Source organism: Seriola lalandi, unplaced genomic scaffold (assembly GCF_002814215.2).
Source record: "Seriola lalandi dorsalis isolate HSWRI2012SDOR001 ecotype SW California unplaced genomic scaffold, Sedor1 jcf7180002054782, whole genome shotgun sequence".
Classification (NCBI taxonomy): domain Eukaryota; kingdom Metazoa; phylum Chordata; class Actinopteri; order Carangiformes; family Carangidae; genus Seriola; species Seriola lalandi.
In genome coordinates, this window is record NW_019525335.1 from 187884 (window position 1) to 203453 (window position 15570).

The window sequence follows — 15570 nt, forward strand, 5'->3', positions numbered from 1 at the left end:
GAGGAAAGGGGGGTGGGGGGGTGGCATGGGGCAGAATTAGCATAGTGTAATTACACTGGGGAAAGATCCAGACTCCAAGGAGCAAGACATAACCCATAATTTGCCATTGTGCTCCCTATGCAATTGACAGTCGGTCTATGATATTGGAGATAAATGTCGGAATTCAGGCTGTTAGTTCAACTGATGGTGCATTCAGTATGATAATAACCACAGTCTTGCACACAGTGAATCTGATGAGCAGTCCCGCAATAGCTCCTCACCACTTTCCCTTCCCTCCACGGGGTATTATCATGCTAATCTTAAAGAGAAGAAGAAGAAGAAGAAGAAGAAAAAAAAATATTCCAGTGAATGAGGAAGTATAATAGGAAGCAGGAGCCTCTGGAACCGCAAGGAGACAAAAGGAGGGTGTATTCACCCGGCGCCGTCTGAGCAAAGCAGGGGTGACAAATGGACACAGACATTATGCTGGCTGGTTAATTAAAAGAACATAGCCTAATTAAAAAGACCTTCCTAGTGAATGGACCGCCTCGACGCAGTAACTGACCTGTGTCTCCCGCACAAGTTGGGCACCGAGCAGTAAGTCTCTTTTTTTTTTTACGGATTTCATTTTCACATCAGAACAGCTTTGACCGACGAGCGGCAAACACCGGAGCACAAGTCAGGAAGTGCGCCAGATCGTGGTGGGGGGTGGGGGGGGGGTGCTGTTGCTTGTTAAATGACTCATGATTTCCATTAGGCAGTCAATGAAACTTGAGATTTGATTAAATGTAATGCCACATCTCTCGCAGAAAACTTTTTTCTCATTAATATCTTTGTGTCCAATTATTCTGTAAGTGCAGGAATCATTCAACGATGCTCACGCAGGTCTGCTGGTTGTTTGTGATGTACGCCTGGATGTACACACACTGTGGTCATGGCTGAGAGGGTTATTATCAATAGTACTATAAATTAAGAGACTAACCTGAAGGTATCAGGGACTTGACCACTGAAGTATGACACTATACTTGCACAGTAAAACCGATATTTGAATTTAAATAAGTGATGCTTGTCAGTATGTGAAAGCCTGTGCTAGTGCTGGATGATACAAAGACTGTACTGTTCTTAAACTTGGGAGTCACCAGCTGACTTTCCTTGTGAAGTTCAGTGGGTTCTGGGTTTTCCCAACTGTTTCCAAGAACAAAAAAGCATGGAGCGCAATGTGACCTAAACCTGTTTAATATTTCTGCATCATCTTCCAGAAGATCGCATCATATATTGAAGACTTGTAGATTCGGTAAGCCGTGATGACATTTCAAAAATATTTATCTTAAAAACAGATTTGTCTATTTCTATTTGGCAGTGTTATGATGATGTTTGGTCGTGTTATCCTTGTATGTGTCTTCCGAACCTTTTTTTTTTGTTTGTTTTCAATGGTCTGAAACACACATGAATGAGTTTTTGCAGGGCCAGGCAGAGTCTGGATTCAGTCCTGCATCCAATTTTGAGAGCAGGGTTTAACAAGGTCTGGCTGGGTTTTTGCAACATGACAGGGTCACTCAACATGAAAGTTGGTCCTGGCAAAAAAATCTTTGCTGCAGCTCAGAGCGACAATATCTGGCAACACACTGTGGCGGTTTGACAGTTTTGAGTTTTCTCTTTTTGAGGTTGCTACTCAGATCTCTCTCTCCTGACAAGTAAGATGTTAAGTTTGTCCCAAGTCACACCTACCCAGGGGCACATGAGTAAAAACATAGAAGGAAACACACACACACGGACCCCCACATTACACCATGGCGAACTAATATATCGTGGATTAATATCTACACGCGCTGCAGAATAGTTAAGACTCCAGGCTGCTGCCGCCTCACTCATAATGCAATCAGCCATATTTAACCAGGCTGTAATGTCAGACACAGATAGATGTCTATAGAGTGGGGAGGTGGGGGACCGATCAAAAAAAGGTAATGGACATAGTTAAATTTTTATAAACAGAATGACTGCAGGGACGATTAGCGGGTGTGTAGTGTAATTTTTAGTGGCTTGCAGCCTTGTGCTTACTTTACTGTTTACCTTGCAAGCATCGAGATTACAGGGGAAAATTACTGCTGCCAAGATAACTTTGCAAAGTTGTAAAATCCTGCCTGAGAGGAGTACAACCAGCTGCGCAATGTCTCTGTGCCTGATAGCCTCCGAAATGGACTTCCTGACATTTCATCCTATTGGTACCTGTAGGAACAGGCCCACACCACAGCACACTGTGTCCTGTGTTTGGCTGGAGGCCTACTGTGAGCCTGAGAGTGAGAGTGAGAGTGAGAGTGAGAGTGAGAGCGTGCTGCCCCCTCATTCCTTTTCACCCAGCCGCCCGTCATTGAGTTGTGACATTAAAACAACAGCATGGTTTGTTGGTGGGTGCTTTGTTTACCCTGAGTCAGTCATCAGAGACTGCCCCTCAGGGAGAGACGCTGGAGGCAGGGAGGACAAGCGGGAAAAGCAATGAGGGGAGATCAAACAGCCGACGAGGAGGATTCATTCGCTGGACCGGGGAAGTGGCTCGTGTGACTGAGTGGGAGGTGTTTTGTTGTGTTTGTGTCTCTCTCTTGGCGGAAATAAGTTTGCAGCTTCAGAGTAAATTAATGAACATGTTTTTCCAGCACCAAGCAGTCATCCACATCACTGCAGGCACACACACGCACGCACACACGCACACGCACACACACACAGATCCTTGTCTTACTGTATCTGTGAGGACCCATCATTAACATAATGCATTCCCTAGCCGCTTTCACTAACCATCACAAATGAATGCCAAACCCTAACCATAACTTAAACCTAATTCCAACCCTAAAACCAAATCAACCTTCAAACAGCCATTTACACTTGTACAGTGTACACAAGTTTTCAGACCCCACAAATATAGGAAAACAAGGCCACACACACACACACACATAGCTGCACTATTGTGGCATAAATGAGCATCAGCGATAACTCTCATGTTTGCAGGATCACAGTTTGACTCCGACCCAATTTTCTGACAAACAACTTGACCCTGTTCATCCACAGCAGATGTTGGACATAAAATAACATCCATCAAAACTGCCAATATTAATAGAATCAGATGTGGAAACATCATACAGCAGAAACAGACCTAAATACACATACATGCACGCAAGCTTTGAATCTCCAGGTAACTCCTGCTACATATTTACATCATATATTTATGACTACCATCTGTTTTCCTACTGAGCACATTCACAGTATCATATTTTAAAACAATAGATAAACGACAACTGGCAAGACGACCATGAGGTGTTTCACAGGTGTTAGCTTTAGCGCCGGAACAATTAGCCAATAAGTCATGAGTAATTTATCATTCTCTGGTTTCAGCTTCTCACATGTGAGGATTCACTGCTGCGCTCTGATTTCCATCAGTGTAAATCAAACGTCATTGAGACAAAAAAGATTAGACCTTTCTCTTTCTCTCAAACCATGTGATGGATATTTTACACTATGTTCCGCTTTAAAAATTAAAAGATTAATTGAAAAAATGTAATTGTTGATTTATAAGGTTATAATTAGTTTATGTCCTAATTAGCCTTATGCTACATTTATTGTTGTATTATTGACTGGTTTAGTCTACCAATAACAGATTGTAATTATTTAACTGATGTCATTTGTTCCCTTTACAGCTTTAAAACAATTAGCTGATCCCGAGAAGATTTAATACTGAATTATTGAAGTAATTTTTGAAACAAAAAAGGCAAATATTTATTTATTAATTATTGTTTTTCCAGCTTTTCAGACTTTAACATTTACCTGTTTTCTTCTCTTATAATAAACTGAATATCTTGGACTGTTGTGCTGGGTATTTTTTCAGTTACGTATTTTCACGTCTTACAGACCAAACTATTAATCGACTTGTCAAGAAAATAATCAGCAGTTTAGTTAATGATGTAAAAAAAATATTAGTTGACTTGATCTGGAACAATGAGGCTATTTCTTTGCGCTTCTAAATTTCACTTTAAAGAGATGTTTGATTTATTGAAGCGGTGTTTCCGATAAGACTTGTGTGCATCAGTGCTGCACCGCTTCCAAGAGAGACTCATGATGCATCTATGAAGAATCAATTCTTTCCTGACCACAACCATGCACCCTCTCTCCCACTCACACACACAGACACAGCTGCAGGGGTGAGTCAACACATGGTTAATAAACTGACACACACGCACACCCACACACCCACACACACACACACACACACACACACGCACACACACGCTCTTGGAATGGGAAGGGTTCAGGGCGCTGGAGGGGAGGAGGAGGTGTGTTTTACTCACCCTGGACCGCTGCCCGGTTTGGATTCATATGACACTAACTGAGACCCCCAGATAAACCCCCGCACTCCCCCCTCCCCAAAGACCGGTTTAAAAATAGCCCCGATTCGATGGAAACAAGCCTGGAGTTCTGAGAAACGGAGGAAAATGACCAAGCTAAGTGTAGGCGAGCAGACTTATCTTACACCGTGTCCGAGCCAAACATTCACTGCACATATGGTGACCACTAAAATATACACAAATAATAGCGTGAGAGAGCTAAAAGTATAGATTAAAAACAGCCCACATCCACCACCAAATGCTTGCACACAGGTAAAACACTTTATACACACACACACACACACACACACACACACGCACAAACAGGGGGATTCAGAGTTAAATCTTAAAAGAAAAAGCATTGCACATTCTAAATTTAACACATTCCAGATTTAAGCAAGAGGATATGCAGAGTGTTGTTTGCAGAAAATCAGCCACAATTCCTATCTGCAGAGCACAGGGTGCATGCATAAGAAATTGGATAAAGAGCCTGAGGGAAAAGGAGAGTTGGGAATCCAATCTGAGTTTCGTAAACCATCAATGAACCTTTCACCTAAAATTAGGGCTTGTGGAGTTTAACTTCATGCTGTCCATTCAAAGTGTGTACAGCGCAGGAGGTGCAGTGGGACTTGGCCAACTTTTCCAAGGAACAAGGTCAAACAGCGCTGCTATTTTTGGACAGTTTGTAAATTAGATGCAGTTAGGGCCCTCGCTGAAGGTACGCACGTCACGTTACACTGCTGAGAGGAGAGCCCATTTCCTTTTTCAAAAGACATGTGATAACTCTCTGGAGGGGGGAAAAAAACTGAACACTTAAATAAATTAAATATGTGAATACCTGTCACCTTGTGAGCGCGTGCAGAGCAGGAATGGGACACGATGGGGCATTACTGTGTGAAAGCAGCAGCTTTCGATGAAGAGGACAGAAGAAAAAAAAAGGGGGGGGGCTTATCTTAGGTTTTTAATTTCCTGCTTCATTTCACGTTTCAGGACCATAAAAATTCTCATTTCGAAAAACTGCAATAAGCAACAATGAGACATGATCATAACTCAGAATTACTTCTATAGTAACTAAGCAGCAGACCCCCCACCCTCTCTCCCTCTCTCCCTCCCTCCCTCCCTCATGCAGTCCGCCTAATTGCTTTAGCCAAGATGTGACAAGCCAGACAATTGCTGTGCAACAGATTATCAAAAGAGAAACCGATAAAAAAAAATGGGGAAAAAAAAAAAAGTATCAGATATTCAATCCCTCAGCCTCACTCTGCCAAAAACTCTTGACCCACATTTCTTTGCATCAGTCCCTGGTCTGTTCTGTAGATCCGCTCTGCAGGCTCAGGAATATGAAGACCGCTTTTCCAACAACAACACTCACACTTCCCTACAAGTGTTTCAGTGTGTGTTCAGCACAGTGCGTTTCTGCTGGATTTCACCCGAGGACAAACAACAGCACGATAAACAGCGACTCCAAACATTTGGTCAAACAATCAATTCAGCAAATGTAAAGACTTGTTTTTCTTTCTTTTTTTTATATTTTCACTGTAAACTGGATAGGTTAAGCTAGGGCAGAAAGAAACGATTATTTTCATTAGGCTATTGATTAACTGACTGCTCGGTCATAATGCCGATCCAAATTTCCTAAAGCCTCAAAGTGATGTCTTTAAATTCCTCGTTACGTCCAAACCAGCAAATTAAAACTCAAAAACATTTAGTTTACTACCACACAAGACTTTTTTTCATTCATGCTTGAAAAAAAATTACATAAACAAATAAATTAATCTGTTAGAAAATAGTTGCAGATTCATTTTCTGTGGGTCAAGCAACTGATTAAACAGACAAAGAGTTTCAGCCCCCGGTCAAACAAAACAAGACATTTTCAGACAGCACTTCAGGCTGGAAACCTAATAACGGCATTTGTCATCATTTGACATTTCACAGACTAAACAGTGAATCAAAAGTTTACTTACATATCAGTTAATAATGAAAAATAATCATTAGTTGCTGCTCTAACTCTGGTCTAAACTTCAGCAGAACGTTCAGTGTCACAACTTCGCAGCCTCTCTACAAACAGCCTTCACAACATTACCTGCATTAAAACTACATTAATAAAATTTCTTATCTTGAAATTGCACAAAGCTGGAGCTGAGGCATGTAGCTGACTCGTGAATAAAAAAAATAAAAAAAAACCTAAATATAACAGTCTGGCAGGGAAGTTTGTCCAACTTGCTTTAGTTTAAACAACAGACTAACGAACAGCCGAAAAACAGAAATGTGCCAAAACAGACACGGCTGACAGCAGCTTCTCAGGCTTTATCAGCCAACTTAAAATGAAGCCAACCTGCTTTTTTTTCATCACGTCTGGATCTGAATTTCATCATTCCATCACTTGTGAGATTTCAATCTGTGTCACCGAAGCCTTGAATGTGTGTTTTGCTAATGATATGCAAACTCAACATGTCACGTCAGGACAAACTATCCCATTAGGGAAAAAACAATATTTTCAGACCCGTGTTGTTTTTTGGGTTGAGACATAATCCACTTCGAGGCGACATGTGTCAGGAACAACTTGTTGTGCTGGAAACAAGACAAATGTCCACTGTGCCAAACGTTCTTCCTCAGAGTGCACACCAAATCAGAGAGAGGTGGCGGGAGGCCCTGGGTGTCTGGTAGGTCTTTCCAGGGAAATAACCTCTGGCACAAAAGATGGATGTTACATTTCCTCCAGCAACAACAGCCGTTTGTTTGGAGGAAATAGGAGAATAACTCGGCTGTTAGCACAAGCTGTGATAGCCACCGTGGCCGAACAGGCAAAGAAAATAACTCCACTAACACAAACGAAAAACTTCACAAATTGAAAATCCAAGGGAAAAGGGGGACGTCAAGGTGCCGCCCACGCCGTTTGATTGAGAGCCAATCTCTGGTAAAGGAAGCACAGAGACGCCACAGCAACACACACTTGGCAATGAAGACGGAGACCGGGAACAAAGATGATAGATTACGATGGTGGTGAGCAAGATGGCTTCTTCTTCAAGGTTATACTTTGATAGCTTGCAGATCGTATTAGCTACACTGCTACGATGAATCAACACTTCTCTCAAACACATTCAATAAAAAACTGAAAATTATAATCCTCATGATGGAAGTTTTATCCTGTTGTATTATCCTACATTAGTTTTATCTAGATGTAGCTAATACTTTGGCAAGTGAGTCTATGAGTCACAGAAATCCTTTTGAATTTGTGGTCCAGTGTTTTCTGATCAGGTATCTGACAAAGAGTCAGAGGCTCTCCTCATTTCTTAATTTCATCTTGGTTTTTCTCACTCTCGTACTCCTTCTCTGCTCTTCTCACGTTGTATTTGAAATTCTGTGTTGGAAGTGTAAACTGAAGTAAACGAGTGAATATGAGAAAAATAAATAAAAATCATAAGTTCAACATAACAGTAACTATTGTATGGAAATGCACAACATCTGCAAACTGTTTATGGGTAAAAGGCCCAGATGTATAACAATACTAGAGGAAAAAATGAAGGTACTCAGATAAACTGATGCCATTGTTTGTAAATCCTAAATAACCTCTAAGTAGTCGCAGATGTAGTGATTATTTACCATGATCAAAAATCAAACAAACTAGAAATCAAAATGCCACTGATGCTGCTTAGAAATGAACTGAACTTGTGTTAGTTTTTTCTTTTCAAGAAATCATGACTCCTCGTTTCTCCTGCTCGGGTAAAACAAAAAACAGACCCACCGAGGTGCATGCTGGTCCTATATCTGTTTACTTAATAATGTTGAGTTTTTCGGTACAGTTCTAACAAAACAGAACAATATCATCACAAGAAAATACTGTCTAAATAAAGCCGATATCTACGATTATTCAGGTACTTACAGCAGATTCGGGCTGGGAGTCTAGATTATGCAGTCAGTGTTTTTAGCATATTCATTAGATAAGTGAAACTTCAGGCATTAGTTTCTTAAAATACAAAAATCAAAGTTAAATTAGACTCAGTTTCACATCTCTTGGAATAATCAACATGGAATAAATTAATGTGAGTAACACATTCATGGCTCTTTGTTTTATCTCAATCTATTTGTGGGACCTTGTATGATCTCGAGAGGCTTTGGCAAAGCTTTTGCATCTGAAACGTGTCCTTGTAAACTGCGTGGTTTTCGGCCGACACACTCGTTAGGTCGCAGTCTATGATGTGGTCGGAACAAACTGCTCATGCAAAATTGCTAAATGCATACATTTAGCTTTGTTTTGTTCTGTATCGTGCCGGAGCTTCCTCATCCACCTATCGCCAAGACCCTACCAAGTACATTAATACACAGATAGCATCCACAGTAGCAACAGTATGGCTGCGTTGTCTCACAGTGTGAATTGTCTTGGAAAAATAATATTCAGTTGTGAAAAGGTTAACGCTCACGGTGACTTCTAATTTATCCAGTGGCAGCGAGAAGACCAGGAGATTGGGATGTCAGGGGGGTGGTTTGCTCCACTTTCAGCCTGGCTGGCTAATCAATGATGCGGGAGGTCTGCCCTCATTATGAAGTGATTAAGAGATTATTTGGAACAACAAACCAATGTACTTTTGCCATTCCCCCAGCCCACCCAACTAAGAGTTCAACAATCAATAGCTGGTATGTATGGCCCGAGGCTATTTGTTTCCCTATTTCAGTCGCTTCCTCCCATTAAACACAGAGGCGAGAAGAATCGAAGTGGATTTAGACAGGAAGCTATGTTTCTGTTCTCTCCACGGTGGCAGGAGTGAGGGAGTGTGTTGCCACGTCTGTATTATCTTAATCTTTTGGAAGTTAATATTGTGCCAGTGAGCGTTAAGGTTTTTTATAAATAAACAGGATTGTGGATGACGCAACTGAACGGGAGTTTTGGAAGATCTTTGCGGTTACTCATCAGCTGATAATCCTTTAAAACAGCGAAAATCCACGCACGCATGAAGCCACGTTAGCTGCTTCTTCTCATGAAATACGCATGAAAAATGACAGAGTCTTTTTTTTCTTTGGATGATTCATTTTCAGTCCCTTTCAAGCCAGATCCTTTTTGTTGTGCATGCTGCTTCCATGCTGCCCTGTAGGTAGCACGCACATCCTTCTTGTTACACAAATCAGCGTGAGCGTCTGTGATACTGTGCACTGTATAGGTACTCCCTCCTTCGTCTTAAAAAGGGCGACTGATATAGGAGTGAGGGAGACAAAAGCGTGAATCCACAAGACTGCAGCATTTCTTTTAAAAACAAAACCACAAACAAAACACAGAAAACCTCAGTGCATGACTGAACAACTGAAGAAATGAAACAAAGGAGAATGAAAGCCTCGAAAAACATACAGCAGCTGAGGTTTTAATTCTTAACAAAGATTCTTTCATGGGACATGAGACCCTCTCTGGACTAAAAATATAAATCTGAGGCAATTTGCTGACATTGCGAGCTACAGGTTATATTTTCCCCCTGTAATTGCTGGACTGCATCCACTGTGCTTCATGAGGCGTAACCATACAGGCATCCAGTGTTCCCGCCGCGCTGCTTGTGGCCGTGGGGGTTGGCAAGCGGAGCCCCGAGTCCATGTTCGACAAGGGGTTAACGTTTCTGAAAAACAGCTCGACAAAACCACAGGAAGACAGCCAGTCTGGATGGACGGACCGAGGCCTGTCACTTGTCCAGTTTGCGGTCTGCCGCCTCTTGCCATCTTTTTTTTTTTTTTCTTCTCCCTCTCCTTCCCTCTAGCCTTTCACTGAACTCAAGCTTTTCCTCCCAAAACTTACACACTCATCAGCTTAGCTATAATTTCCAGTCCTGCACCAACCACACCAGGGCCACAGGAGGGAAGCCGCTGCACGCCTGTTTAAGAGGAACTTCATTAAACCCATGGGGGGGGGGGGGGTATTTGCACTGTTAAAGCAGCAGCAGGATAAAGACAGATGTAGGTATCAAGGTTAGTTAAGACAGAAAGAGCAGATATGAGGTGAAGTATTGCATGTATATCCAAGAATGTTGAGAAAAAAAACGTTGCGTATGTTACAAAGAAATATTGCACACACTGTGCCAGGTGGGTTGCTGGGAACAGTGCTGGTTGTACAGTCTGACAGCCGCAGGAAGGAAAGACCTGTGGTATCGTTCCTTTGAATACTGCAGGTGGAGCAGCTGGTCGCTGAAGGAGCTGCGAGCGTTGCTGTCAGACTCTCGTGCAGGGGAGGAGGGAGACGTTCTCCCTCAAAGATGGAAGCTCGGCCATCATCATCCTCCTCCTCTCTCTACCGCCGTCACCACTGCGTCCAGGGGGCAACCCAGGACAGAAGCTGCCCTCTTGACCACTGTCTCTTCCTGTTTATCAGTCTCTTCCTGTCTGCTGTTGAGATACTGCTGCTCCCACACACAAACCATTCCACAACAAATGGCTGACGCTGCCACAAAGTCATACGAGATACAAAAGCACGCACACAAAAAGAAGCAAAATAGTTGTGGACAATAGAGAAGAGAGAGAGAGAGAGAGAGAGAGAGAGAGGTCGGTACCGAGCTGAAGCCGCCACAACTAGCTGTCACTCGTGCGGCACCATCTTCAATAATTCTGGAATCAAAAGTAATTACAAGCCTGCCAAGGATTCAAATCTAATAGCTGATGATTGGAGTTGTGGGAGAAAAGGTTGTCAGCAGTGAAAACATCCACTGTGTTCACCGTTACTTGCAGAAATCTGCAACAGTAACAGATGTAACTGCAATGGCAGTGTGCATTATGTCTGTGTCACAGCCTGTACATCTGTGAATGAACTTTAAAAAACCATGCAGGCCGGTATATTTAGAAGATATAATGCACTGAATCAGCAAAAAAGACGAGGGGAAAATTTTCTTCCAGCCACAGTAAAGAAGTTGTTTCTGCTCGGCTGGAAAAACAGCTGAAAACTATTTAAAAAAAAAAAAAAAAAGAGGCAAGTCCAGCCTGGACAGTGATGGAGGACCCACTTCAGCTACGCTGCAGAAGGCACGTGGCAGGTCCACCTGCTATTCGTAACCTGTCCATTTTTAACGCTTGATGCAACATGTTAATGTGATTTCTTACCGGCTGTGGCCAAACGGGGCCAGACCTGGAGGCCAAGGCCCGGTGGTCTCAGCAGATAGCCTGGACCGGCCTGTGCTGTGTCAGCCCCGGATTATGGATGACGGGGAGCCTGCGGGGCTGACAGGTAATAATTCACTCCCCAGGGGTCCCACACCCTTCACTGGACGCAGCGCAAGCAGCCAGGAAAGGGTGGGTGAGGTGTGGGGGGGGGTGGGGGGCGCAGCCTTGGAGATCACAACCTGACAGCCCACCCTCTTCTCTTTTTTTCCTACCATCCCCTTCAAGAATCGGGGCTCTCACTGGCTGCCCAGTTGCCACGGGTAACCAGCCATTATCAAAATGAAATATGAGGTGCCACAGACCGGTGCCTCTCTCAGGTGCAGGGCCAAACAAAGTGCCATATGTCGCGGATGAGGAGCTGAGATTAACTGTTGCTTCCTGAAGCACAGCACTGGCGCTGGCCATTCTTCAGACATCGGCAGTCGCACAATGCCACCATGTGCTTGAGGTCTGAGACACTTCAGACAAATCGCTGTTGTTGAGGTGCCACAACAATAGCCAAAAAAAAATCCAATGCCCTGGAGTTTCCCTGGGCCTGAAATGGAGGTGAAATGAGCGAGAGTGCCTCAATTCAGCAACTACAAGTTTCCAGAGAGATTTAATGTAACATGTCTTCATGTGTTCTACTGGAATTCTGCTTTTTCTCCACTGTCCAATCCAAACTTAGACTAACTGTGTGTGCACGAGTGTTATATGTATCTATGTGCAGATACTGAGCACTTTATCTCGATGATGAAAATGGAAATACGCCTGCTGAACGTCCCCCAAGGGCCACAGTCCTCAGCCCCTGGTTAGGAGCCTATTTCAACCATCATTACCCAGAGGACCATTAGGAAGATGCCATCTGCACACGCAGGGCCCCTCCACTGGGGCCTCTTGTCATTTTAAACTAAAAGCAAGCGCCGAAATGGAAATCGGAAATAAAATTACACACTGGGCTAAATGCACCATTAACCATGCTAACTGAGCGACGGACCTATCAGGGGCCCGAGAATGAGAGCTGGACGAAGAGCAAGCAATTTTCAGCGGTGACAAGGAAATGAACGCACTGCTGGTGCTTTGCCTTTTCTCACATTTACGACTGTAACTAACCCATCAGCAGAATGTGACTTTCCTAATGGAAAACAAAAAAAACAGAATAGACCTGATTGTTTGTGAGTGTGGGAGACCGGGGGCTGAATATAGATCTGCACTATATATAGTTTAAGTGGGAGGACAGACTGGTAACTGCTGGTAGGTATCAGACAGGCCACACAGGAGCATCTCACTTCTCCTGCAGGGCAGCAGCACCTCTCCTTGTAAGCAGAGCAGCAACATGTCAAATAAAATAACCTGAAACCACATTGCAATGTCCTCTGAGCAGCACAGAGTGCTAAGTCACTGTTCAACTGCGGTAGGAAACCACAAGCCATCAGTGGCCTCCCCCATCCTATGATATCACTGCAGCAGCTCAGCTGAGAAGAGCAGGGACAGGGAAAAACCAAAGAAAATCACAAGATCCGACCACACGGTCTCCACTTAAACATCTGACTGCTTGGACCAGAGCAGAGAGAGCTTGACGGCAGACTCCAAATGAACAAAAAGTTGCCTCCGCTGTTCAATCAGGGCGATGTCACCCTCAAGCTGAACACAATTTCTTTTTTTTTTCAAATGCCCAGAAAACTTTTGCAAGGCCGGAGCCAGAGGACCACAGCTGCCTTTGTTTCAGGCGAGAATACACACATTATCTTGCACCAGGCCAACATCGAAGCAGTGCTGTGGTTTATCCGTTTGTACATAGGAGAGATTTATTTAATGCTGAAATGTTCTTAACCTCAGCTGAAACTGAACACCCACTGAGGGAGATGAGAAGGGGTAATGCACAACAGGCTGAGGCAAATCAGAGTCCCATTTTAGCAGAGAATGGCTCAAGAGCAGCTCTGAGCATCCATTTCAACATAAATAACCACCAGCGACTCCTGGGAATCTTATGAGAGGAAAAACACAGGTTTCTCATCTCTTTGTGCGCAGCCACGGAGAGAGATTAGAAACCTGTGCGTCGCACCGAAGTCCAGCACAGACTGCTGCTGCAACTGCGTGCAAAAACACAAACCTGTTAGAACAATGAGCTCATCGTTTTCCCCTCCGAGTTTTTGGCTTAAAGACCAAACTGCAGATTGAAGTGAGCTGATTTAGTGTGAGGTAAAAAAAAAAGCATAAATAAATAAAAATCTATGCAAAGTGACAGGGAGATGTGCTGTCACGCAGACACTCTTTTTCTTTTCCAGGCAAACCAAATGCTCAAATTGATCTATTAATGTTATCTGGTAGTAAAAAAAAAAAAAAAAGAGCATACTCCCTCGTTATCTGTTGCTTTTCTCCGCACAAAGACATCATGAGTAACATCATTTTTCTGCTGGAAAATAAACCAGCATATCCAAATTCAATTAGTGTCTTAGGCAAGACGCCACTGAAAAAAACAAAACAAAAACAACAACACGTTATCAATTGCTAATTCGTGGTAAGTTGCTGATTACTCCTGCAGCATCGGTCACCAGAGGGAGAGTGAGGTATGAGGCATTTAGATTTACATACCGTCACAATACAGAGATAAATCACCAAGTTGTGTGTCCAAACACGGTCTCGGGGGCCATAAAGAGGGGTAGAAAATGTGTAATAGCTTGTAAAAATCAGTGTAAAATCAGCTGATACTGACTTGTGAATAGTGCTGTTCTTTCCCGGAGCAGTAAAGGCTCGAAAACACGGCCGAAAAAAAGAGAAAACAAACTGCTTCTCCGGAGCCCGAATTCAACTTATGGAGAGTCAATGATTACTTTAGGGTTAAAAAAGAAAAAAAGAGAAAAAAAAAAAAACGTGTGGGAAATGTTGTGTTTGAAAGATTTAAACACCGTGCATATGTTGGATTAATCTATCTGCTGAGGCAAACTTGGAGCATCACACTCTTAATGAGCGAAGTAAGCGAAGCAGCAGCAGCATCGCTAAAGTCTGCAACAACTAGCAAGCGAACCACTTCTTACCTCGCTGTTTCCTCCGTAGCTCCACAGTGAAAAAAGAGAAGAAACAAAAATGTACGTTGCAGTCTTTCAGAAGAGACAGTGCAGCAGAGGAGAAGCGGTAAACGTGCGAGGAGTAGTTAGTTTTAGCTAGTTTTCTTCGCCAAAAAAGCGGATAGTATTCCCAGAGCGCCGGAGCAGCGAAGAGGCGCCCCACACTCCTGTGACGAGACTGGAGCCAGACTGAAATCACAACACTTCGGCAGCCGCTCAGGCCACGCCCCCCTCTCCCCATCCGCCCAATCACGAGCCCACCTCAAGGATTGGTGTCGTCTCCGATTGGTCAGTTCTTTTGTGTTGCGCCCCGCCCGGCACGGCTCACTTTTCTCCCAGATGTTGAATGCCAGAACATCGGGGCACTTGTAAACGCGGCCAGCCAATCAGAGCGCAGGACAGGGGGTTTAAACACACACATAGTTTGACTTTATGGGAGTTAATGCTATTTAGCCAGATTATTCTATTGTAAAGGATACCGTGTTACACCACATTACCAAATGTGTGGTCATACAGTTTTTCAGCGCATGTGCTATATGGAAAAGTATATCATATATATCATATATCATAAAGCAACTTATAATTTAGTATATTCAAAAGTAATTTGTAAATATGGCTTAAGTATTGGCTCATGAAAATACAGTTGGTATTGTGAGATGAAATCTGATTATTATAGGTGCTGTGCAGCAGATCTGCTAACTAATTATATTTTATAATCAATTAATCAATTTGATCTACTGTGGCTCGGATTTGTAGATATATTTATACATCACTGTGGAAAAATGTGTGATTCATTACCGGTAACTGCTTAATCTATAAAATGTCATAACATGGGGAAGAATTCCCATCACAAGTTTTAGAAGTGACATTTTCAGAATACTTATTTTCTAAAACCTAATGATATTCAATTTGAAAATTATATAAAACTGAGAAAAACTACAAATCCATTAATTTCAGAAGCAGGAATTAGTAAAATGTTGTTATTTTTGCTTGACAAATGACTTGCAATTAAATGTTTTGTTTTTTTTCTATTACACCATATTTAG

At 42.8% G+C, this 15570-nt stretch overlaps 1 protein-coding gene across 4 annotated transcripts in view; it reads right to left on the reverse strand.

Moving 5' to 3' along the window:
- Positions 1 to 14688, reverse strand: part of sema6cb (semaphorin 6Cb) — a 153110-nt gene extending 138422 nt beyond the window's left edge. For all 4 annotated transcript variants that reach the window (XM_087179090.1, XM_023425499.2, XM_023425498.2 and 1 more), the window contains exon 1: positions 14495 to 14688. The gene's annotated coding sequence lies outside the window, so the exon portion shown is untranslated. The remainder of the gene's footprint in view (positions 1 to 14494) is intronic.
- Between the last annotated feature and the right edge of the window lie 882 nt (positions 14689 to 15570).